Raw genomic sequence first — 26,640 nt, forward strand, 5'->3', positions numbered from 1 at the left:
CCAAATCTTACATATTTTGAACTATAAAATCAAGAATACTGAGACCATTATAAAACTAAAGAACACATTAGCTTTTTTAAATAACCAGAAAATATATTGTCAGAAGGCATTATATTTTTTCTGCAAAATCTTTTATTGTGCACCTTTTATATGACACGTTTGTCAGGTGCTAGGGATATGATAGGGTGCACATAAGACATGATTTCTCAATGATTCCATAAGAGCATTTCTCAATGATTCCACATAATATAAACAAATTGGTTATTTTTTCAGTGACTTCCTGTAAAGCAATTAATTATATGTAATTTCTATATGACCTATTTTAAGTTTGTCTCCCGTTCCTTTACCCCCAGATTAAATTTTTTACACTACTTAAAATGGTGAAGTTTGTTTGAAAAACTAAATGAAATTAATATCTTTACTATTTCAGTAATACTTATGCAAAATTACTTCAACATCTTATGAAATGCTATGGATTTAATGGAGAAATATATTGTTATTTTAGTTTCATTTTTACTTATTTGATTTTCAGTCTCTTCGGGAGAAAAAACACACAATCTCAGTATGCACCTCAAATTTGTCATATGCAGATAATTTGTCATCATTTGTTTCATATCAGAATCAAATTTCAGGAAAGACAATTTCTACTTTTACATCTTATAATATAGATTGACATACAGAATGGCATTTTCCACTTTTAACTCAACTTGAAGTTACATTCATTTATATTTACTGACAGAAAGAGTATATTTTAGATGACAAGTAATTCTTCTCGATAAGAAAGAACATATAGTTTACTAACATTTTTAAAAAGACAAGCATCCACTAATAGTAAATATTTAGTGACAAAATGAGTGGAGATAAGAGTAAATGCTTTTCAGGTGAGAGAGAGCAAGCTAGATGGAGGGAGAGGAGGGGAGAAGAGGGAGAGAGAGGGAGGGGGAAGAAGGAAGGAAGGAAGGAAGGAAGGAAGGAAGGAAGGAAGGAAGGAAGGAAGGAAGGAAGGAAGGGAGGAGGGAGGGAGGGAGGGAGGGAGGGAGGGAGGGAGGGAGGGAAGGGAGAGGGAGGAGGAGAGAGGGAGGGAGCAGAGGGCAAACACTTAATGAAGAAGTAAGCAAGCCTTGGTCTGAGGTTTGAATGAATGTGAGGAGAGGTTTGGGAGGGCAGAGGAGCCTATTTAAGAGAACAGAGAATGAGCAGAAACAGGAAGGAAAAAATGAACAACAAATGTTTATTGGATCAGATAGAATCCCTTTAGCAGGGCAAATTTTATTTGGGAACAATGTTTTCTAAAGTTAGTGAATAGAAGTACACTTCATAAATAAAATTATATACTAATAGATGTAAAATATGGCAGGTTATATTTTCCGAAACTGGCTACTACAGTATAACCCATCCCACATATTCTTCTTCCAGTGTGACCTTAACATTCCTCCATCGCATGGTGGCTTCTACATCCACCATGACCTTTGTGATTGCCCTAACCAATAGAGAATAACAGAAGTGATCCATGTGACCTTCAGGACTAGGTCATAAAAACACCATCTACTTTGCCTAGATCACTTGAATGCTACCTCTTGGAACCTAAACAATATGCTGTCAGCAACCCCAGCAGTTTTCCAGATGATATCCCTGGGCTGAGGTCCCAGCCAACAGCCAGTAACACCTCTACACATGTAAATGAGTGAATCTTCAGGGGATTCCAGACTCCAGCCCTCCAGTCTGCCTGGATTTCAAACCAGACCAACTGACAGTGCATGAAGCAGTCAAGTAGAGAAGCTATTCCCACTGAGCCCTGTCCAAATTGCAGATTTGGGAACATTAGTAATTGTTGATGATGTAAGCCTCTAAATTTTGGGTGGATGATTATCAGCAGTCTTGGCCAATAATGTATATGTAACAGGAATAATATTATATATAACATCTAATTATATATAATTTTTATTATATATAATAATTATATGGGTAATTTAATATCATTTATTCACTCATATATGAAACTAATATTTACTAAATGTTTGCTGGTAAATATTTACCGAGGGCCAAGCACTGTACTAGTCCCGGAGTATATAAGCAACAGTAAGATTTGTATCCTCCACACTGCCTAGCATAGATCTTTTATTGGTCTATAATACATTTTGGTGTGAAAAGGATCAATAAAATATTAATTCTTTGATCCAAAGGGGAAAAAAAGTAAAAATATGAGTCATTTTTGAAGAAGTTATAGATACTAAGCAATAACATTACTGATTTAATATACTGTTATTTCACACTTAAAAAATTAATGAGGTGTCAACTGTGAAAATAACTAGAAAATAAAAAGTGACTGTAAACAAATTAAGCTACTTGTATAATTATTTCTTTATTTTAGTGAGCACACCAGAATGAGTTTATTCAAATGAAAGTTACCCTTCCTAGTAGTCACCTTAGGAGGGTTTATACTTATTCCAGTCATCATTGCTGAAAACGTTCTGTGACTCTTTTATGGCAGATAAAGAGGTGTATAAATCAAAAGGAGCATAAATATTTTAGTAACCTCTAGCTTTTTGATCACCCCACTTGATTTGTGACTTGATATTCGATCTTTGTTCATAGATAGGTTTGTTTTTAAATGTTGCTCTCACTCTCAAAGGAAGATCTGCTGTCACTGAACATATTGACAGAGTGTGATATTGCCTCTACGGGGAAACACAAATATGTTTCAGTGAGCCACATAGTTGCATTATTGAGATTCCTATGTAGCTCACTAATATTATGTCTTTAAAGGGAACATCACTCATTTGAGTGTGTATGTTTGAATATATGTGATAAATTGCAGAAATAAATACTATTTAATTTGATCGTGTCCAAAAATGTGACTCACTAAACCTTAGAAAGACTCACAAGGTAATTCTCAACCCAATGAGAGTTGTAGTTTCCTTACAATAAAACTTTACATAAAAGCAGAGTACAGCCCGGCTGGCAATGCTCAGTGGTTGAGTGTTGATCTATGAACCAGGAGATCGGGGTTTGATTCTGGCCAGAGCACATGCCCAGGTTGTAGGCTCCATCACCCAGTGGAGGGCATGCAGGAGACAGCCAATCAATGATTCTCTCTCCTCATTAATGTTTCTGTCTCTCTCTCCCTCTCCTTTCCGTTCTGAAATCAATATATGCATATATATTGACATATATATATTTCTATCTCTCTCTCCTCCTTTCTTCCTCTCTGAAATCAATAATATATCTATATAATAAAAGCCTAAGCGACCATTACAGTGGAATGACCAGAACGGCTGGTCGCTATGATGTGCGCTGACCACCAGGGGGAAGACGCTCAATGCAGGAGCTGCCCCCTGGTAATCAGTGTGCTCCCACAGGGGGAGCACTGCTCAGCCAGAAGCTGGGCTCATGGCTGGCAAGCGCAGTGGCAATGGCGCGAGCCTCTCCCGCCTCCATGGTAGCACTAAGGAGCAGCAAGGAGCAGTGAGCAGGTGGGCGGTAAGGAGTGAGGGCTCCCGGACTGTGAGAGGGCACAGGCCAGGTTGAGGGACCCTCCCCCCCAACCCGGAGTGCACTAATTTCGTTCACCAGGCCTCTAGTTTCTAATACCTGCCCTTGTTTCCATGCCCACCTTACTCCACCTTACTCCCTCACTCCAATCTCCTCTTTGTTACAGCCAAAGGTGACCCTGAGTGGGGGGGGTGAATGGATTGAGAAAAGACAGACAAGAAAATGAAAGTTGGGTCTCAGTGGGATGCTGCTCCCTGATGAGGAGACAGCGCCAGTGCCCATAAGCCGTGTCTTTATTTTATAGCAGATGCCACGAGGCAAAGTAGGGGCGTGATCACGTTGTTTACAGCATTCTCATGAGTTCCAACCCTACTCAACTACATGCACCTGAACTCTAGCACAAGGCACGTGGGGCTACGTGTTTGGACCATAGGTTCAAACTTACAACCACAGCCGTTGGCTATTGATTGTGCTGGGAGGGCCCGGCCGTCCAGCTGGGCATTAGTCTGAGGCTTGAACCTGGCCAAAACACTGTAGCTGCGCCCCACACCTCTTCCTCCCCTCTCTCTTTCTAGTCCATATACTATCAAAGGTAAAGGCAGTAAAGCATAAGGTATAAGAGAGTCACCTCTGGTATCTAATTGCTCCACTGAAACCTGGCTCTGTAACCTTTTTTAGAGCTGTAATGTTTTGTGTTGTGTGTGTGTGTGTGTGTGTGTGTGTGTGTGTGTGTGTGTGTGTGTGTTTTCATCTTTCTGCCCCTGGGTTTCTTCATCTACAAATGGATGTGATAACAAATGTCTACATTATTGGCTTTGAGCTTTGCATGAAACAATGCTGTAAAGATCCTAGCATACGGTAAGCACTCAATAAGTTTTAGTTCTCTGATCAGACTTCTTCAGTGGCTTTTATTTCAACTCCATGATAAAAAGCAAAATTCATCACAATCTGTAAAGTCTTAATTCTCTGATCTTTGCTTACTTAGCCTCATCTTGTGCCCACCCTTCTCTTTACTCACACTTTCTTCTCTAACAGCTTCCCAATATTTCCATGCTTTTTGCCTTTAACTTCCTTCCTTATTTCTCTTAGAAAAAATTTGCATATCCATCAAATTACACTTCCTGTGTGAATCTTAATAAACTCAAGAAACCCTTTTCTTCCCTCATTGTGTGTGACATTCAAGCAATTCCCCTGTCATATTGCTGTTGTTTATCGTCACACTCATTTCCCTGCCAGCAACTTATAAGCAATTGCTATGGGATTTTTAAATTTATTTATAACTTTAGGGATTTATTTATTTTATTTTTTTTAAAAAGAGAGTTGTTTAAAATATCTGTAAGAATTTCTCTATAGGGTACTTTTACTGAAATAGTTGTGAAATATCAATACTTTAAAATGTTCCTATGTGATTAATCAGGTTTGGGCCATTGTCCATGAAGTTTTTTAAAATAGCAAGTCAAAATACAGTGGCTGCATCTTATCTGAAATCTTCCATTTTATTCACAAAATAATTTCTTCCATCCTAATTTGGAAGGATACCAAGAATACCTTCTGGAAGTGACTCAGCTGAACTTTTGTATTTATATATTGCTATTCACTGAGCCAAGTATAAGAGCTCATTTCCAATTCATTTGATTAAAAATACTCTTTCCTTTGGAGCATATGAGCAAACTACTAATAAGGAATACAACCTTTATTCCACATTTTAAAGATGCTTTCTTTATGTTCTTTGTTTCCTTGTTTCATTAGCCACACTTAACTGTTCTTTGAGATATGTGCATGGTAAGACTAGTAGTTATCTATTATCTATATTTACTTAGGTTATTATAATATGATTCTATTTTAATTATATAGTTCACATTTCTGATCTGTTTTTAAAATACAAAGACACTATTTTTAAAGGCACTATATAAAAATAGTGCATTAAATATAAAGCCTTGATTTATAGAGAAAGAATTGAATGTCTTAGTATTGAATATATTTCCATTTGACCAAAATTCATTCTAGAGTAATGACCTCCTCAGGGATCTCTCACTCAAGTCTCCTTCCTCCTCGTTCTCTTTCCAGTTGATGCTATACTTTGCCTTTTGAAAACAAAAATGATAGACTACTCTACAGGTTAATTTTACTGTAAATAAAAACTACATACCTTGTAATATTTAATTATTTGATTCTTTACTTTTTATCCTATACTGTGATAATTCCTCGGCATATACTGTGTTCCAGCCAAAATCAAAATGAAAATAATGGACAAAGACATTGAAATGAGATGACTGACCTTTGTTATGTACTCGCTCTATCACTAACTCATTGTGTGCCCTTGAATAACTAATTGGTTACTTTTGGGAACTCTGCTCATCTACATCATCAAATTTATGAACATCATAAAGAAGTCCAGGAAGCCCTTGAACTGTTATCTAAAAACGTGTCTGAAATCATAGACTATGCTGCCTTACCATGAGGCAGGCAGAGGATAGGATTAATGTGTTTCTATTAAAAATATTAAGCCTAGTGTCTAAATGAATGACTAAACCACCCTATCAGACACTACTTGTGGGCAATGACAACATTCTTCTTTTAAAAAAAAAAACACATCCTGGTTGCATCTATTGTAGCACAAAGATGGATGGGAAACTGAAAAGTCCTATATGATTAGGACTTCTAAAGAGCAAGTTTGGCCTGGTGGGTGTCGACCCATGAACCAGGAGGTCATAGTTTGATGTCTGGTCAGGGCACATGCCTGGGTTACGGGCTGGATCCCCAGTAGAGGGTGTGCAGAAGGCAGCTGATCAATGATTCTCTCTCATTATTGATATTTATATCCCTTCCCTTCTCCCTTCCTCTCTCTGAAATCAATAAAAACTTATTTAAATATGTATAAGAGCAAGTTCCATAGCACCATTAAGTCAGAAGAAACAGTGAAGACCAGGGCATTTTTCTTTAAGTCTGATGGAAAGCCATTGAAGATTTTAAATAGGACATAATCAAATTGTTTTGGCTGCTGAGTGAGAATAAATTGATAGTAGACATGTTAACGCAGACAGACCCCTTAGTAAGTTGTTACAAATCTTCTGGCAAGAGATGGTTATAGCTTGAATGAGATTAATGATTGTGGAAATGGATCTAAGGAGGCCAATTAGAGAGATAATCAGGAGGTAAATAAGCGTAGGTTTTGAGGAAGAGAATGATATCAAATATGTTAAGTTTCTAGTTTTTCCGACATATACAAGCAGTATGAAGTTTGTAGGGGAAGATTGTACTTTTTAATTACTGGCATATTATAGCTACATCAGGTGGGCACAATTTTTATTTGGTATTCCCATTAGCACTCACTTTGGATGAGGTATAGAGGACACACATTATATTAAATATCATAGTTTGCTGAAATGGCTAAGTTATAATATGTATTTTCTGATATAACAACTTCTAGGAAAGAAAAGTGAATAAAAACAGTTTGATGAAATAAAACATATTAAGCTGAAGAAGAAATTATCTGAAAGATTACCTTGAGTCCACTATTCACCAGAGCTCCCCTTAATCTTAAGTCTGCATTCAATGGAGCCAAAAATAAAATCAGCAACACTTTATTTCACTTAATTCCTTCCCTTAGTCAAATGAAAGTTATTCAAAACAACTATTCAATGATTATCTATTGCCTCCTTTATGTTAGTGGACACGTAAACCACAAACACATAAAAGGCCCCATATCGCCCCCACCAATTCATGTGCATATCATTTATTCCATTCGCAATAAAAATTTAGATGCAAATGTGACATTTGGCATTATATTGAAGTGGCTTACTCTGGTTTCTCTCAGTTGGTTGTGGGACAACGTGACACACACTGAATCATTTTCTCTCTCTGCATTTAGCCATCCAGCAAATATGAACTTTGTTAGGCATGGAGGCTCGGGGCTGCAATGCAATCATGAGAAAATGAACATGACTTCTACCATAGAGAGTATGCAATCTCTATCTTTCTCTATCACAAACACATAAACGAAAATTAAACAATTAAAATAAGTGTCATTATCATGGATATGTAAGTGTCAATGGTTTCCTATCTTGACCTACTTTAGAGGATTGGAGGCTGTCTCTGGCGGATACAAGATACAAGGATTTCTGAAAGTTAAATAGAAGTGAGCCAAATGAAAGGCGAGGAGTAGGAGGGAAGTGTTCCCGGCTATATACATATGTATACTCTAGCAGAGGGATATTCTGAAACCAAAAGGCAAGAGAGTCATACCACGCTGGAAGAACAGAAAGAATTTCAACCAGGCAGCATTTGAAATATAAAGGGTAATTGTAAGAGGTGAAAGGGATAGTTAAGCATGGGACCAGCTGATGTGGACACTTAAGACCACATAAGTACCATGACTTCATCTCAGTCAAATGGGACACAGTTGTGTTTTAATCAGAGAAATGTCATAGCTAGATATGCATGATGAAGAACCACTCTGAACTGGGGAGAAGAGATTGGAAGAGAACTGGGAAGCTAGATGAGATAGATAGGAGGCTATTACAGTAATCAGGGAAAGAGATGATAGGAAGTCTGTACAAAAATGATGATAAGAATAGAAAAAGGGGCACAAAAAATCAAGAAATAGGTCAGATATCTTGGTATCTGATTGAAAGCAGAGAATGTAAAGAAGAGGAAGGAGTCAAGGATGAAACATGTGACAGGTGGTGGTGCCATTTCCCTAGACAGGTAATCCTGGAAGACAGCTGGGAAGGGAGATGAAGTTTTCTGTTCCCAGCATGCTGAATTTGAGGCGTTTGAGAGACATCAATATTAAATATCCTGTAGAGAGTTTGTTGTATTTCCCTGAATCTCAGGAGATAAAGTCTGCATGGAGATGGAGATTTGGAAATCAGCATATAGACGATGACTAAGATTTCAGGAGGAGTGCTATCACCCATCACAGGCACATAAGGGAACAGAGAAGACAGTACTTCAAAACCCCTGGGAAGGCCAAGGGCAGAACAGGGACCTTCAAAGAATTCTAAGACATTTTTTAATTTAAATTGCCCAGAAGCAGAGAAAGAGACACAGATGAGGACAGTGTGATGGAAGCCAAAGGGAAAGAGCTTTTCATAAGGAGAGTACTCAGCAGTATTGGTAGCTGTCTCAAAGTCAAGTAAGAAAAGACTAAAAAGTAGACTTAATGACAAGGGGATCATTCGTGACTTGGAAAGAGTGACTTATGTAGTGTAGTGGAGGCAGAAGCAGGATGCAGTAGGTTAAGGAGTGAGAGTTGGGTGAGAAAATAGAACAAGTATAAGCAATATTTCAGAAAGTTTGGCTATGTAGTTGCTAGTGAATCTGCAGTCAATTGGGGAATGTAAAGGACCCGATTAAAATTCTGAAATTTTTACAGAAAGGAAGACCAACAGTGTCTTTTGGTTCCAAGGAAGGAATCTGTCCTTTCATGTGAGATTAACTATCCAATCAAAACTTGAGGGGAAAGGTGTTCTACCGAGTTTCAAATGGCAAAGATATGGGTTTGTACACTGAAAGTCCTCAAATGACTGTGTGTAAGTTCTGGAAAAGAATGGTCAATAAACTTTTGTTTAGATAAATGATTATGCTCATCTCTAGAAGAAAACTAGCTGTGCAGAAAATGACTTTAGAATATTTGTAAGCTCTGATGTTACAGCCCAAACTTTGGATTATTCCACTGGGATTTTCATGGTCAAGCTTTTATAGTTGATTGCATATTATGCTATGTGCTTTATCTCCTTTATGGACCAACCACATTGCATTTGTAAATTCAGCTCTGAAATCTGGCCCTTATCCAGATTGCATCTTTCTTTGCCTGGTCAGGGCATGCTAGGAAACTGCAAATTACAATCAAGTCTCAATTTTCCAAACTAATGATTTTAAAGGGCAATAATGCATAATCCAAAATGATGGTGAATTCATGAACCATTTATCTTTGCAATGTATATTCATTAAACTTGACTATAAGTACTTCTTATATGACATTCTTAACAAAATGATAAAGCATTTCAACTGAAATGATTCAAGGGGACTTGCAAGGCTTTCCAATTTCTCTATTTTTGCCTCCCACTATATTCTATTGCTATATCGCCTTTCATGTTTACATGACTCATTAAAATAAACTAACATATTGTACTTTTTAGGATGGAAAAGATAATCAAATTTCATCTACTCCTGACATTATTTCCATATTATTGCCACCCTTTTCTATAGCTATGGTTCTCTGTCTCTGTCTCTCTGAAAAGTTTCATTCACAAAAGAGGACAGTATAATAAGCCCATGTATACTAGTACATCACCCACCTTCAACAATGATCAGAAACTATTTTCACGATTGACTCCTTATTAAGAAACATGCCCATCATCTCTCTGAGACATTATGGATTCAGAAAGCCCACAGATACTAGAGCCAGGAGGGCGTTAGATGTTATCTGTTCCAGCCTAGTCGTTCAGTGAGGAAAATGATGCAAGCAGAGACTTAACAAAGCACAGCTCTGATTGATAGTGAGGCAAGAGTTAGACATCGCCCACCTCTTCCTTATTCCCTCTGGTGAAATGAAGACTACATTGCTACTGCCTTATTCTTGATACAGAATATTTCCCAAAATTCACATGAGGGCCACTCGTGCACTTCTGTTGCAAAAGATGTCTACTCAGGGTATTGTACCATGGCAGGGAAGCTGGAAATGCACAGCTTGCAGGCAGACACAATCTGCTGACAGAGCATCCATTATTATCTCCGGCATTACCTGGTTCTTCTTGCTGATATTAACCAAATGATAGTTGAATAAGCACAAGTAATTAGTTTACAAATAATAAAAGATGATGTTTTCCCCTTTGTATTATATAGAAGACACTCCAAAATATCTCTAATAAAGATGACTCCCAGTTGATTAACAGGAATAAAATGCTTGCATAAATAGAATTAAATGTGCACATTTGGAATATAATTATAGATACAGATAGATAGAAATGTCAGTGTATATACACAACCCTCTTAACCCAAACTAGAGAAGCCGATTAGGATTCATAAAACTGCTCCCAGTCAAGGGGGAGAATCGGGGACTTAACTACAAAAGCTGAACAGTGCAGTACAAGAAAGGCTTTGTGTAAATAACGCCAATCATTTCTCCACCAATGATGTCGTCCCTACCTCCACTCTGACTCCCATCTGGGCACCTGCCCATGTAGTTTTCACAGAGTATCTCTTCCCATAGTTTCGTGTAGGGACGACAGACTCATTCTCTCTGCAACTCAATCTCTCTCTCTCTCTCTCTCTCTCTCTCTCTCTCTCTCTCTCTCCCTCTCCCTCTCCCCCACGCCCCCGCCACCATGGGTGTGCGTGCGTGTGTGTGTGTGTGTGTGTGTACGCGCACACACACACACACACACACACACACACAGCACACAGGCTGGACTAGTCATTATCCACCAGGAGCAGAGATAGACCATTTGTGAGGCAGCAAATGCTGAAGCTGAACAGAGATGGGCTATCTGGGAATCCAGATACAATCACCTCAGCTCCCGATTATTCCATTTCCCAGTCCTGACTGAGGCCTGGTAGCAATTTTTCCCTCCTGAATCCTTCCAATAGTCAATTCTTCTCTTTTGCTTAAGTCAAAGTGTATTTTTTTTCCCTCTTGAAGCAAACGATTCCTTAGCAGTGTGACAAACATTTTTCAAGGCAACCTATCAGAGCTCTAGTTTCACATTGGAAGACCGTGATCTTGAAAAAGTTATTTAACTTCTATGGGCCCCAGTTTTATCAGCTATAAACTGAATGAGCACCCAAATAGTAAATGAGATAAATCATATGTGAAAATAACCAGCAACTCAATAAATTCATGTTGACTTTGTCAGAGTTGAGCCTATGCTCTGCAAGTCGGCAATTTCCATAATGCAGTTATGACAACAAGCTTTGTGACAGGAATATAAAGCGGTCTGACTTCTGACCGGCAGCCTAGGGAGACCTCAGGGATGTCAGATCAATTAGTCAAGCTGCTGATTCGCAATGCGTTGGCAGCAAGGAGCCCGTAGTCTAGAGACGGTCTACAAAACCTCCTAGCAGGTAAAGCACAGAGTCAGTCCTTCAGGACTTTTGCTGCTGGTCTTAATCTCCTCTGGAAGAATCTGAGCTACCCTTTGATAAATGCTTAAATGCCCATTCACGGAACTCTGCTCAGTTAATTCAGATTTATTGATTTGTGTTGGGAATATACTATTTATATTCTTCAGTAATAATGTGAACAATAGAAAATCACACCACCATTTAATTAAATGGCTTATTATACTTATGAAGATTTTTTTTATTATTTCAAAAAGCTCAAATTCTAATAAGATGGGAATGGACTTAGGTTGGTTTTCTGATTTTTGCTTCCAATATATGCTTCTAACAAGAAATCAGTTGCTTAATTGTATGTCCCTCAAGGAATAAGGTATACACAATACTGTGCCTTGTCACCTACTAGACATAAATTCATCTTTAATATTTATACTTATGTACAGAATTAGTATATGAAAAAAATAAGAAAGTATGTGATGGTAAGGGAAGCAAAATATACATTTTTATTTCCCCTTATGAAGAAAGATAATTTGGGGTTTTCACCTTGAAAAGTATAATGTTATTTGTGATTTATGTGAAATAAAAATTGTGAAATATTTCCTTCACTTTGAATTGTCATGAATTATTGGTGTCACTGCATTCTTGGAAAGTGCCTTTATAGTTTTGTGCAGTTGCCAATAATAAGAGTTCTTACCATTAGTTTCTTACTAAACTCTGAACATCAGTTAATTATAGCTGTACATTGACTGCTGTATATATGAATATGTTGCCAAAGTTTATTTTAATTTTGCCATATGTGTAGGTGCCCACATTTCATGTTTACTTTAGCTTGATATTTTCATTTTGAACCACTCCAATCAAGTAAGATTGAATAAATGAATAAAAGAATGAGCAAGGGGACAGTTTTATTGAGTGCCTACGAACCTGCAGACCCTGCAGCACCCAGGTGCTGGCATTTACCTGGATGAGAAAAAAAAACACAAAAACAAAGAAAGGTAAATAGATATGTGAAATAACAATTAAAGTGCGATTATATTTCAACCAAGGAATACGAACATTGTCACGGCAGCATAGAGCTAGAATAGTCAATTTTCATTACAATGATTTTCACACCTGAGTTTTGGAATCTGAAGGTCCTGGATCCAAGCCCTTGCACTCTGCCAGGCAGTTACTCATAAAATGTGGACCCTCACCTCATCTGCAAAATGGAAGATAACGCTGCCTACATCTTAAGAAAATTGTTTTAAGAATGAAATAATCAATGTGCGAAACGTTTGTTTTGGTACAGTCCGTCTGACATAGAATGAGGGCTTCCTGCCTGTTATCTGAGTGTGAACGGGGCATTAGGGAGGTGTCTGGAGCACCAGGGAAGTATGGAGGATGCCCACAGGCGTTCCAGTGGGAAAAGGAGAGGACAGAGCGTGAGCAAGTCAAAACCTTCCTCAGCCTCTAGCGTCTGAGTTTCAAATCAAGGTGAGTTGAAATTGGTTCAATACTTTCATAATGTCAATGTGTACAACAAACCAATGGGCTGCTTGTTGAAAATGTACGCTCCCCCCAAAAATAAAATTAAATAAATTCTGTTTCTATTAAGTCTAGTGTTGGGGTCTCAAATCTGCAGTGTGACCTCATTTAGACAATAACTGATGAAGATGAGCTCTAAAGGCCATCCTAGCTTGGTTTTACTATAAGTAGCTACGATGTCATATTGGACATGTAATTTAGCAATCTTCTTTTCCATCTTTTTATTCCAGAATCATGAGAACCTGACACATATACTCAGAAAGTGCCTACTATTGATTGCATTGAGATCAGCCAATTTGATGGTCTTTCTCTAGAATATTCACAAATTTTTAAGCCCAATTCTGGAAAAAGGAACCATAATCAGAAAGATCAGCAAACTCTTAAATGCCTGCAGAGCAGCAAGGAGATGGATTCAGAAGCAGCAGTTGCGGCAGCAGGGCCATCAGAGGAAGGCTTTAGGGTCCAGGCAATACCAGTTCCCCCTGTGCTCCTCCAGCCCGAGGGGCTGCAGTGACTTACTGCAGTTACTAATCTCTGGGTTATGGCACCTTCCTCTTTTCTCTCCCTCAGGCTTTTCAACACATTTGTTAAAAAAAAATGTAAAATAAAACAAAAAAGCTCTTGCATTGTACTCCCACTGAAAAGCTGAGAATGGTTTCTGTTATCATGACTAGATACTGATACAAACACTTTTTGCAACATGAAGTGGCAACTGGTAGGCATCAATTGAATACTTTCTACTAGTATATATGCTAAGAGCAGAATGTATGTGTACAAAAGTTTGTATCTACACATGGACCTTAAATTCGCTCATAATGTGAACATATGTAAAATATCCACAACTCTTAGTCAATAGTATTTCCTCCTTTCAAATATATAACTGTTATAGTTTGTTGTTGTTTTTTTAATTGGGGAGAGAAAATGATAGAGGGAAAAATAACTGATTGGTTCATTAAAATTTCCCAAGGCAGAGAAAGATATTTAAATATAGTGATCAGATTGAATGCTTATCAGCAAAGAGACAGTAGCCTTACATTAAGTAACTATCTCTATAGAAAAGAGGAAAATCCCTTCTACAGCCAGCAACATTATAAAAACCACTCAACTCAATTTGATTTGACAAAAACAAGAAAAATAGAAAAGCCACTTTAAATGTATCATTGTCTTGGATTAAAGCTGTATCGGGAGAGTAGGGCATACTGAGGTACTGAGCATTTTCATTATAAAAGTTGTAAAAATGCACGGCTGCTGTTTGCAATGGTGTATTAAACAGGAAGCTGACTGGCCTCCATGCCTGTACTTCCCTTCCCAAGAAAACACAGCTACAGTGTAAGAGCAACTTTATAGGGCCATTTATTTGAAAGAGCAACAGTTTCAACAATTTGATATGAAAGTGCTGAGTTTCCAGTCAGTGCTCAGAACATTTTCTTTAATCCTTACCCAAGGGCATGCTTAGAGAGAGGAATAGCGAGAGAGAGGGAGAGAGAGAGAGAAAGAGAGAAACATCAATGTGAGAGAGAAACATTGGTTGGTTGCCTTCCTTAAACTCTCCAACTGGGAATAGAACTGGCAACCTTTCAGTGCACGGGATGACACTGAACCAACTGAGCCACACTGGCCAGGCGTCAGAACATTTTAAAAGGTCAAGGAAACTGTTTTTGACAGAACGAGCCAACTGCAGCAGCGATAGCCATCGGCTGCCTTTCACTGTGCACTTACTGTGTGCCAGACACTAAGTGCTTAGCATTCATTAGCTCATTCACTTCTTACCATGGCCCTATAAGGCAAGTCATGTCACCAGGGAACAAGCTAAGGCTCCCAGTGGTGAAGCAGTCACAGAACTAGTCAGTGCTGCAGTGGGAGGTCGCACCAGGTCAGGTCAGTCCAACTCTAAACTCAATATGCTTCACCACGTCTCTCTGCTGAAGATATGAAAGGAGATTCTCCATGCTGCCACCTGAAAATTGTAGGGGCATGAGGGGGTAACTGCATAAAACAAGCAAAACACATACATCAATAATACTACAAAACCCTCCAAACATCATGTTTTAAAAGGTTAAATAAATATAAAAACATGCAACCTTTGTCACCAAGCCATACTGAAAAGAACTCATATGTCAGTAGCCATACGTGCATATTTCAACAATAAAGATTTAAAAGAATAATAATAATTTTGACTTCCCAATTGAAATAGTCTTCTGTTTCCAATTCTAGAAATCTTAAGCTTCTCCCAGACCAGCCTTCTATAACCAGATTTTTGCCTCACACACTGGTTAGTTCCAATTGACTCTATTTCAAATCAACCCCCCCTCCTCCTTGAGAACTCAGTTTAGGGGAAACTTTTTTGAGCCTCCTTGAGCTTATCATTAAGGTGTTTCTGAGGTTCCTAAGTGATCGTTACCAGATTCTCCCAGGGACATCATATGGAATTCTTGAACTCATACTGTATAGCATATGGATATTGGAAGATAAGCACTGAATTTTAATGAAAATATAAGATTCATTCTTTAAATATATTTAAATTCAATTAAACTAGGATTGATTAATATATGCATTATTTGGGTTTTATCTATAATCTTCTTGGCAAAACTCCTGTTTCCCTAGTAAAGCAAACATATGTATTTTATCATCATGCATGTGTGTGAAATTACAACTTTTGTAATAAAATTTACATATCATTTGTACATAAATTTTGTTTTATTAGAAGTCCAAGCTAGAGGTTTCTTTCCTTAAATAATTTATTATTTTCCACTAAATACACATCTCTCAAATAATGAAAACTCAACAGAGCCATTTCTAACCATTTGTGAGAGATTTGTAAATCTACATTATGGTCGGATTTTTGAATTTCAACAAGTAGTGTTAAGGAATAGATAATGAAATACTTCACAGATGTTACCCTGGATATAAACCATGTGTTTTATTAGCATAATCTATTCATTATTACCTAATCAGTATTCTTTTGTTCATTTGTTTCAAATTATTAGTAAGTTAGCTTTGGTCAGTCAAAGTAAAGTAGCAAAGTGAAGTCTATCATCCCATGTCAAAAAAAAGAGGGCCTTAATTAGTTTACTGTCAGTTGAGCTGCAAATATATATGTTCTTTGCTAAAACTCATTTTAATAGCATTTTTAAAAGTAAAGCAGTTCATAATCTTGTGTTAGGGCAGTCTTTGCCTTTGGAGTGGATGGGGCTTGAAAAAGGGTACACCAGGTCTTCCAGGGAGTTGTAATGTTCTGTATTTATATCTGGAGCATCAAAAAGCTGCACACTTATAATTTGTGACAATTTATATATTACTAGAGGCCCGGTACAAAAAAATTTCTGTACTCAGGGGGGGTCCCTCAGCTCTGCCCATGCCCTCTCACAGTCTGGGACCCCTCGGAGAATGTCCACCTGCTGGCTTAGGCCTGCTCCCTGGGGGATCGGGCCCAAGCTGGCAGTCAGACATCCCTCTGGCAGCCCGGCAGCCTGGCAGCCCTTGGGGGATGTCCACTTGCCAGCAGGGAGCAGGCCTAAGCTGCAGTCAGACAACCTTAGCGCTGCTGAGGAGGTGGGAGAGGCTCCCACCACCACTGCTCTACTGGCAGCCGTCAGCCTGGCTTGTGGCTGAGCAGAGCACCCCCTGTGGGAGCGCACTGACCACCAGGGGCAGCTCCTGCATTGAGTGTCTACCCCCTGTTGGTCAGTGTGTGTCATAGTGACCAGTCATTCCCAGTCTTTCTATGTTAGGGTCAGTTTGCATATTACCCTTTTATTATATAGGATAGAGGCCTGGTGCATGGCGGGGGGCTGGCTGGTTTGCCCTGAAGGGTGTCCCGGATCAGGGTGGGGGTCCTGCTGGGGTAACTGGACAGCCTGGGTGAGGGGCTGATGGCTGTTTGCAGGCTGGTCAAGCCCCCCACCCCCACAGTGGGGACCCTCACCCCATGGAGGTTTGGCCAGCCTGGGTCTGGGTGAGGGGCTGATGGCTGTTTTCAGGCTGGCCACACCCCCTTTAGAATGGGGGTCCACTGGGGTGCCTGGCCAGTCTGGGTGAGGGGCTGAGGGCCATTTTCAGGCTGGTCAAGCCCCCTGGAGACAGAAGCTCCCAGACTCTCCTCTTTTTCTTTTTTATTCTGGGATTTATTTACCTTCTATAATTGAAACTTTGTAGCCTTGAGAGGAGCTCAGAGCCAGCCAGGGTGTGCGAAGGGAAGCCTCCTGCTCGCTCCAGCTCCATGGCCACGGCTGACTGAAAGCAGGTATCTGGGGTTTATTTACCTTCTATAATTGAAACTTTGTTGCTTTGAGTGGAGCTCAGAGCCGCCGTGGCAGGCGGGAAGCTTGGCTTCCTCCATCATTGGGGCAACCAAGCCTCCTGCTTGCTCCAGCTCTGTGGCTGCCGGCCGCCACCTTGGTTGGGTTAATTTGCATATAGTCGCTCTGATTGGCTGGTGGGCATGGCTTAAGGCATAGTGAAGGTAAGCTCAATTTGCATGTTTGTCTTTTATTAGTGTAGATGTTGTTGTTTAATACAGAAGTTAAAAAATAACTTTTCATTTTGATAGCATTAGGCCAAGCAACAGGCAATGTTGGCGATTTCATAAAATTATAATTATTACTTCAGTGGATCCCATCACTTTTTTAAAAGTAATGTTCTCACCCCTATGAAATTTGTAGATATCCTAATCAAAGACTACACAAACTAAGAACAATAGCCTTAAGATGTGTCCTTAAGATGATCTTGTTTTAGGGTTCTTAAATGAATCTTCTGTATAGATTATGTGTATATAGTTCAACAGAAAAATATCTGGGAAAAGTAAATACTATTTGAAATAGTGGGTAGTATTTTCCTAAATATATAATAACATCTTACTGAGTTTACCACTTTTGAATAATATAAAAGTTCTACTCTGTTGAAAAGGGAGAAAATTTTATCCTTTGCAACTGCATGGATGGAACTGGAGAATATTGTGCTAAGTGAAATAAGCCGGTCAGAGAGAGACAAATACCATATGATTTCACTCATATGTGAAAATTAATGAACAAACTGAACTACTAAGAAAAATGGAGATGGACTCATAGACCAAGAGCAGGCAAACAGTGGGGCAAGGGGAGAGTGAGGGGGAGGGATAGAGAAAAAAAGAGAGAGAGAGAACTCATGCACAAGAACAAGAGTGTGGTGATTGCAGAGTGGAGGGGGATAGGTAGGGATGGTAGAGGGCACAGAGAGGATAAAAGCTGATGGAAAAAATAAAATAATTTAAAAAAATGAATTGTCAGGATGTTATATTTCAAAACTTGTATTACATAAAAACTGTAATAAAGCATTTTGAGTTGCAGAAAGTTTAATCAATACATAAGAAAATAATACAAGTGCGGAACATGGAAGAAGATTAGTTAATTCTCACATAATTTTCAGTCCTTTACATGACTTAACAATGAAAAATTTCCAGATGTCTCTGAATAGTTGCAGGGGTGTGATGTTAAAGAGTGGGCAGATGTACCCTCCTCTTCTAAAGAGCACACTAAGGACCAGCGAGTAAATGGAAGAAGGAGGCAGAGACATTGGTAGAGACAGAAGAAGGCTCGGTGTTAATTACATTAGTCTCACAAGAGGACCAGTCACTTCAGCGAGCAAAGCAGCCCACCCACCATTGGAAATGTGCACCCACATTAAGAGTGGTTGTGTTACTTTCCTATGGCTGCTCTAACAAATTATCACAAATGTACTGACAATATAAATCTATTATCATACAGTTCTTAAGTTGGAAGTCTTTCTGGACTAATATCAAGGTGTTAGTATGGCGGTGATTTTTTTCTGGATGATCTATAAGCAAAACCATTTACTTGCCTTTCCAACTTCAGGAAGTCACCTGCATTCCTTGGCTTGTGGTCCCTTCCCCTATCTTCAAAGCCAGCATCACAACCTCCTCAGAGCTCTTTCTGACTCTGACACTTCTGCTTCCCTCTTATAAGGACTCTTGTGATTACACTGGGCCCACCTACATATTCCAAGATAATCTCCTCAACCTCCTTAACTATCTCACATCTGCAAAGCTCTCTTTGCCATGTAAGTTAAAAGAGTCAAAGGTTGTCAATATTATAACATGGAGTCTTTGTCATTATGATATGTTAAAAGGTATATAGTAGGAGGCTAAACTAGATTGCCAAGTGCCCTCCAAAGTTTATATCCTATAAAAAAGCAAAGAAATCAAATATCTGTTAACAACTATATAAAAAGTTTATTTGTATTAAGAAACTGACCATACAATAAACCTGATTCTCTTCATTCCAATTGATTACTATTATCTCTCTATGTGTCCACACTATATGGCTGGATATTTTAGATAAAAATCATTGTTTAGAAGAATTCCAAGCTCCTCTTTGAACAGTGGCTACATCCAGACTGATCCAAGAAAGGACAAGTGCTACCAAAGCCTTGTTGGAAAGTGTGCAGCTGATAAGTTCAGGCAATAATAACCACTGATCAGGGAATTATTTTAGGTCTTTTGAAAGAGGAAGAGAGAGAGAGAGATGGAGATAGAGGAGATAAATAGACAGAGGCAGAGTGAAAGAATAAGAGAAAGATAGGGTTTACATACCACAATTTTTTCTCCTTACTACACACTGCTAAATAGAAAGAGAATGATCAAGTTCCTGACTTGCAATTCATTTCTCAGAAACTATTAAATATTCCAATAAGCCCTAGCTGGTTTGGCTCAGTGGATAGAGCGTCAGCCTGCAGACTGAAGGGTCCCAGGTTTGATTCTGGTCTAGGGCACATGCCTAGGTTGTAGGTTTGGTCCCCAGTAGGAGATGTGCAGGAGGCAGCTGATCAATGATTCTCTCTTATCATTGATGTTTCTATTTTTCTTTCCCTCTTCCTTCCTCTCTGAAATCAATAAACTATAAAAAAAAATATTCCAATGAAAAATATGGCTTAACTAACTCATGTATGAATTTCATCCATTTATATATAACCAATCTTCTCATGTGGCCTTTAACAAAAGATATGGAATATAGTACTCTGCAATTTGGATTAATAGAAAATACTAAATTATGCTTGAAGCAATTGACCGAGCAATCTTGGTAGACATTAAAGTGAGAAGCATTACTATAAAAACACTGACCACTCAATCCATCAGTAGAACAGTTTGCATTCTAGAAGATTCTAATGAACCTGGGAAAAATTTCTCTAAGAAAAGAGTTTTCTTCATGGAGCTACCAGTAGGACTAAAGGGTACATATTTCTATCAATTAAATTTCTATTGAAATCCTTTTGTTTTATATTAAAATCAATAATAAACCAGAAGCTGTGCTCAGTTTTGGGGATATAAGGGTAACAGTAGACATGGCACAAAGGATCTCACATTTCATGGTGAAATTGAGACCAAGAAACAAATAGGTTCAGTGATAATCAAAGCAGAAAATGGCTGTAATAGCAGCCTGCAGGAGAAGCCCTGGACCCATGATAGGGAACTCAGTGTAAATCAGTGATGGCGAACCTTTTGAGCTCGGCATGTCAGCATTTTGAAAAACCCTAACTTAACTCTGGTGCTGTGTCACATATAGAAATTTTTTGATATTTGCAACCATAGTAAAACAAAGATTTATGATATTTATTTTATATATTTAAATGCCATTTAACAAAGAAAAATCAACCAAAAAAAAATGAGTTCGCATGTCACCTCTGACACACGTGTCATAGGTTCGCCATCACTGGTGTAGACTCACATGAGAAACCAACTCCTTAATAAGTCTGCAAGCATGGCCCAACAAAACAAGGCAAAAAAAAGCATCTGTGACAGAGGAAACAGCATGTACAATGGCATAAATTCTATAAACACTTGTCGTAATCAAGAACTCGGAGTAGTTCAGTATGGCTGAACGACAGAATCAGATAGAAGATTAAAGGGAGTTAAAACTGACTCTGTAGCTAGAGGCTGGATCATGAAGAATCTTAGACAGCTTTGAGCATTTTCAGATAACATGAGTGCAATTAATATGGCCACCTCTATGTCTGTTGACTTCACAAGCAAATGAAGCAAATGAATGGGGAGAGTCAGACTTACATGGGTTCTCCATCCCCAACATCATTCAAAAATGGGACCAATGGTTATTTTCTGTTTAGAATATGATAATTATTTCATTCACAAAGAGGAAATGGATATAGCTTTTGCTTGCCAAGATGATGTTAGGGAATATAATTATAGCAAAATGGAGATTTGGAAAGGACATGTGGCTGACTATATTTGTTGGTCGGGAAGTAGATGGGACAAGTGAAGTGATGAGTAATAGCTGTGGGAAGGAGAGCAAGGGGAGAACATTGGTAGGTAGGTTCTGAATGGAGATATGGAGGGAGCTCTAAATTCTGAACTAGAGATGAAAGTCACATGTGGATGCTAAACAGTGAAGGGACTTATATGTTTGGGTCAGGGGGCAGGTAGCATGGAATTGTTCTCCCCATTTGCAAGGGTTTATACATCTGGAGTTAAAAGCATATGCCAACACTTATGCATCAACCAAAAAGATACTTAAAAATTGATAATCATGTTAATCAAAGGAATAAGAATCAATGGCAAGTAGAATAAGAGGGAGGGGAAAGATTGCTTAAAAAAATTGGCAGTATTAATTTAAAAATAAAATATATTCTGCCTCTTACACCCACACAAAAGTGAAATAATATTTGCCAAGAGGAATTTTCCAATTGTCAAAGCAAAAAATTGGCAGTCCTAATTGTACTTGCTACAAGTGAACAAAATGAATACTCCCCATGAATCATTCTCAAAACTGCCCAGTACAAAATCCTAAGTGGCATCTCTATATTTGGACAGTCTATATTTTATTATTTATTTATAGCCTGCCTTGCTTTCACAAACAGACCTAAGTCATCTGAAAGCAACTTTATACATTAAAACAATAAAATATAAAGTTAAAAGAATGAGAGCTGTGGAAAATAAAGTTAAAATAAGAGCTAACATTGGGATAGGAGATGAGCAAAGGTAGGGACATGATGTTGCTTTAAAGGCCAACATCAATCTGCAACACTTGGTTAGGCCACAGCTTTGTCTCAAGGTTTCCTACCAGCCAAAGAAGAAAGGAAAAATAGTTAACTCTATAGTTCTCTTTATCTGTGAAGAAAAAGTACTAGTATATTAGAAATATATGTTTAGATTTTAGGTATCAAATATGAATAAAAGAGAGTTTAGTTCAATGCATGTTTTCAGGGTGCACCTCAGGAAAAATAAGATCATTAGTGAGTATCATTAAAAGCCCTATTTTAAATACTTTGTCATATCCTTTTCCATGTTTTGTCTTCAATAAGCTAACAATGCCTTAGTGAACATATCCAAAGTATGTTGTAAGTCATCTTTCCAGAATTTCTTTTCAAGTCCAAAAGTTACTTCCAATGTAAGGGAGACTATGGAACTTGGTGATTCGTATATTCCTATTACCATCATAACTATACTTTTTCAAAAAATATATCAAATGTTTCATTTCTCTCTCCAGACCTTATCCAGTAAGTAAACCTGATTTATAAAATCTGTCAATAAAAGGCTGTTGCCTGTCATTTTATAAAGATAACCTGAAAAACTATATTTGCTAAAACCAAATGACATATTTGAGCAAAGTAGCCCTTTTATTTCAATTTTGATTCAAATTATTTTCTACGAAATATGTACATATTTACTAAAAATTATTCTGGCAGTGTGCATTTTGAATAAACCAAACTCACACTAAAATACACTTCAAAAGTTATTTGAAATATATATTTCTCTTCTTGTTTCTTGCTCTCAATACACCCTTGAACCTATTGACATTTTGAGCTCCATTAACACGTGAAAAATATGTATCTTAGTATTTATGCATTATATGAAAAGATTTCACAGTTACAATTAACACCAAATTTTTTAAAACTATAAGTGATTAAGTTTTGTTAAATACAGTCCCCATTTAGCCTACCTACGATGCTAATATGTTTTATTCTTATTTTGTTCCCAAATTATGGGGGAAACCTAAAATAGAGTTTATCTTAATTGTATATCGAAAAGAACAAATCAAGGGATTTGATACATCAAATTTTAATTACAAAATAAATGCTATATAATCAAATAAAGCCACAATGCACTCAAATACTCATCTGATTCATCTTATCATGCAAACTTTCTGAAGTCAGAGAAAACTAAATTTAACTCCTAGAAAGTTGACACATTTTTAAAGCATAAATGCCAACTACTAGTTTCTGAAATTAGTTGGGGGGAAAGAAGAAAGGGTTGAAAAGGCAATGAGAAGAAAAGAGGTTGCTTAATATAATATTTGGCATAAGAAAGAAAACATCAAGAATTGTAACTGAACCTTTATTGAAAACATCTAAAAGTTTTCATATGAAAGGCAGCATTATGCATTCATGAATTTGAGAATAGGATGCAGGTGACTTTTCTATGGGAGAGCATATCTTCGTAATTATTTTTTGGCACATCAGTTTGAGAGCATTTTGGATGTGTTTAACTTGTACTTATTAAGTATAATGAAATACATATAATTGAAGATCATAGATATCAGAATAAAGAACAAGGTTGTAACCTCACTCATTTCCTCATTTAAGAAGTTCTATGAATAGATGGACCCTCAAGATAGTCTTTTCCAGAACTTCTTTCATTTATACATATGCATTTGTAATTTTTAAAAGGGGGCTTTATAGGAATTTTTAGCTCATCTAAAATGCTTGTTTGTGGGAGGTAGAAGAAGGTAAAGGGGAGCAGATAAACGGTGAAAGAAGGAAACTTGACTTGGGGTCATGAACATACAATATGCAGATTATATATTATAAACTTGTTCATCTGAAAACTAGAAAAATGAAAAATAAAAAATTAAATTATTTTTGTATGTCAACTACTTCTATTAGGCACTTTATTTGGGTAACAGAATAAGATCACCAAACAAAACAAAATAACAACAAAATTCCAAGGACCTGATCTGTTACTCAGATAAAAATCCCAAGAATTATCTTCTCATCCAATATTTCAGGGGAAGACAATAGGCATTTCCAGAAACAGATAATTCCTGGATGGTGCTTTCAGGAATAATCACTTAAGAATTATCACGCTATCTAAGCTTCTAAACAGTGGTAATAAGTTCAACAATATATTACTATGATTATCATTAACATTTCATCAATAGATATTCTGAATGACAGTCTTACTATTAACCTTACCCAGATTAAGTAAACTATAATAAACCATACTTGAATCTAAGTTTGACAATTTTGAAGTCCATAAAATAACTAAGAATCTATTCCAATATATTTTTGACACTACATCGAGGATATTACTTGTTTCATTGCTTTCAAACATGCTGATAGAAGAACTTAGAAGTTCACAAAGAAATGAATTTACCAACGGACTGTTTTCTTATTGAATACTTCAGTTATTGTGACAAAGTTTATCATCAATGTATTTGATGATAAAAAAGTTTATGAAATAATGTATAGGCTAATTATTTATGCTTCAGCACTGGTAACAATGGGTGTGTGTGTGTGTGTGTGTGTGTGTGCGTGTATGCATCACACAGTGATTTTAACAGTCATCATTCAGACATATTATTTCAGAGTTCTGATAGGAAAGGTTGTAAATATCCTAAAATGAAGGAGGATGCAAATTTATTTTCTAAAATTAGAGATTTTTAGCATTAAACACTATGCAATACTTTCTGTCATTATTCTTTCCTTTATCCCTGGATTTAAAGTAACATAAACCATCTTAAATCAATTGTTCACATTCTGATTAGCATGTAGGCAGTATGCTATTTTTTTCACACCAAGTTTCCAAAAGGAAGAGAGATGCCACAGATAAGACATTTGCATGTTGTTACTTTGAAGACAGGAGCTGAATTTCACTCTAAGATTTTCAATTTGCTGATCTGGGAAAATTGTTTGGGGGTAAAATGCTTTATTTATTTCTCAAGTATCCCACTAAGTATTTATTATCAGAATTCCATATAATGATTCCATGTTTTCTAAATGAAATCCTTTGAAATTATATATATATATATATATATATATATATATATATATATATATAATCATTCCCTTTTGCACTGTCAGTTTAATATCATGTGTTCAGATTCTACAGGCCCGTGATTTGAACATGACAAATGTATACAACTCCTTTAAATATATAACTGAAGAATAATACCTATAAGACATTGAAATAGTAAATTCATATTAGGTGCATTTATATCAGAACTCCAAAAGAAGAAACTCTTATTATATCAAAAAGGAATGTTGGCTTTCTCCTTTCAATAACAAAGTTACCAAATAGTCTCATTCAATAGTGTTATGTGCTACTTTTAAACAGCTCTATTAAAACAAAAATGTGGATTAAAAAATCTTACTCTTAGAATTAAAGAGTAAGAACTAAAGCTGAAGTATTCTAGAATTTAATGTGAGTGAGTTAAATCAACTAATGATATCCCAATCTATATAAACTGAGTCTCAATGAGTGCAAATAATTAATGTAATTTATGTAGAGGTCAATTTGAAACTATTCTGGGCACTAAATTTGAAAAAACAAAGTACTGTAGAAGTAGCTATGTATTTCAAGAAAAAAATAAATTTACCTTATGAATATGTGAGTATAATATTTATACTGATGAAAAAACTCAATAAATGTATGTTAACCTGAAAGTTTGGGGGGTGTGTATTGATGATTATAAAAAAGAAATGATGTATAACCAGAGTTTTTAGTTTCATGCTTTACAACTCATTCATAAAGAAGGCAAATATAAAGTCATCTAGACCAGGGAACTATTATTTAAATGCCCAAAGGTCTAGGGTACAGAAGGTACCAATTGATTTTAGGGAGAAAGACTAGTGTTATGCAATGTGAAGGCAACTCTGACTTGTCTAACAACCTGCCCATGGCAGAATGAATGAACATCAATTTGTCATATACTGCCAAGCTCATGTGAGAGACTATTCAAACCTTGAAAAAGTAATTCAAATTCAATAGCAAAATGTAAAAGAAGACAAAATAAATCAAGTTCAGACAATACATATACACACTAATTTAGATATTTTAAAGTATGCAAATGTAATTTAAGTCAAATGTATAAATATTAGAGAGAATGAATCAGCGAGTTAAAGTATAGTGTCTATATAAAAATAAATTAGTATTTCAGTAAAAACCAGCCCAAAATTAATGAAAATAGTGTCCTGTGGGTGTGAGCGCCTAATCAGCCAGCAGAACCATGAGGAGGATGGGCTGTCTTCTCACATCCACAGTCACCTGTCCATTCCCTGCGGTTCAGTCAAGCACCTGGGAGATGAGTGACCATAGTGGGAGAGGAAGGACACTTTTCACCAAGTGACATAAATTTCTCCTGCAAACCCTTTAGATTTTGGAAGATTAACATCATATTTTAACCAACTCAAATAGAACTAAACAATGTAGAAACTAGGAAGTGATTCTCCCTTTACCCTGTGAATTATTAAGGCACATATACTACAAAACAGTTTCCAATTCAGATTTCCATAACCAAAGACAGGTTTTTGGAAGACAGCCACAAAGATTATTAAAGG

The 26,640-nt window shown here is 37.1% G+C and overlaps 1 protein-coding gene across 1 annotated transcript in view; it reads right to left on the reverse strand.

Moving 5' to 3' along the window:
- Positions 1–26,640, reverse strand: part of ZNF804B (zinc finger protein 804B) — a 387,118-nt gene that overhangs the window by 358,595 nt on the left and 1,883 nt on the right. The gene's annotated exons all lie outside the window — the stretch shown is intronic.

This window comes from Myotis myotis, unplaced genomic scaffold (genome assembly GCF_014108235.1).
Source record: "Myotis myotis isolate mMyoMyo1 unplaced genomic scaffold, mMyoMyo1.p scaffold_m19_p_11, whole genome shotgun sequence".
Taxonomy (NCBI): domain Eukaryota; kingdom Metazoa; phylum Chordata; class Mammalia; order Chiroptera; family Vespertilionidae; genus Myotis; species Myotis myotis.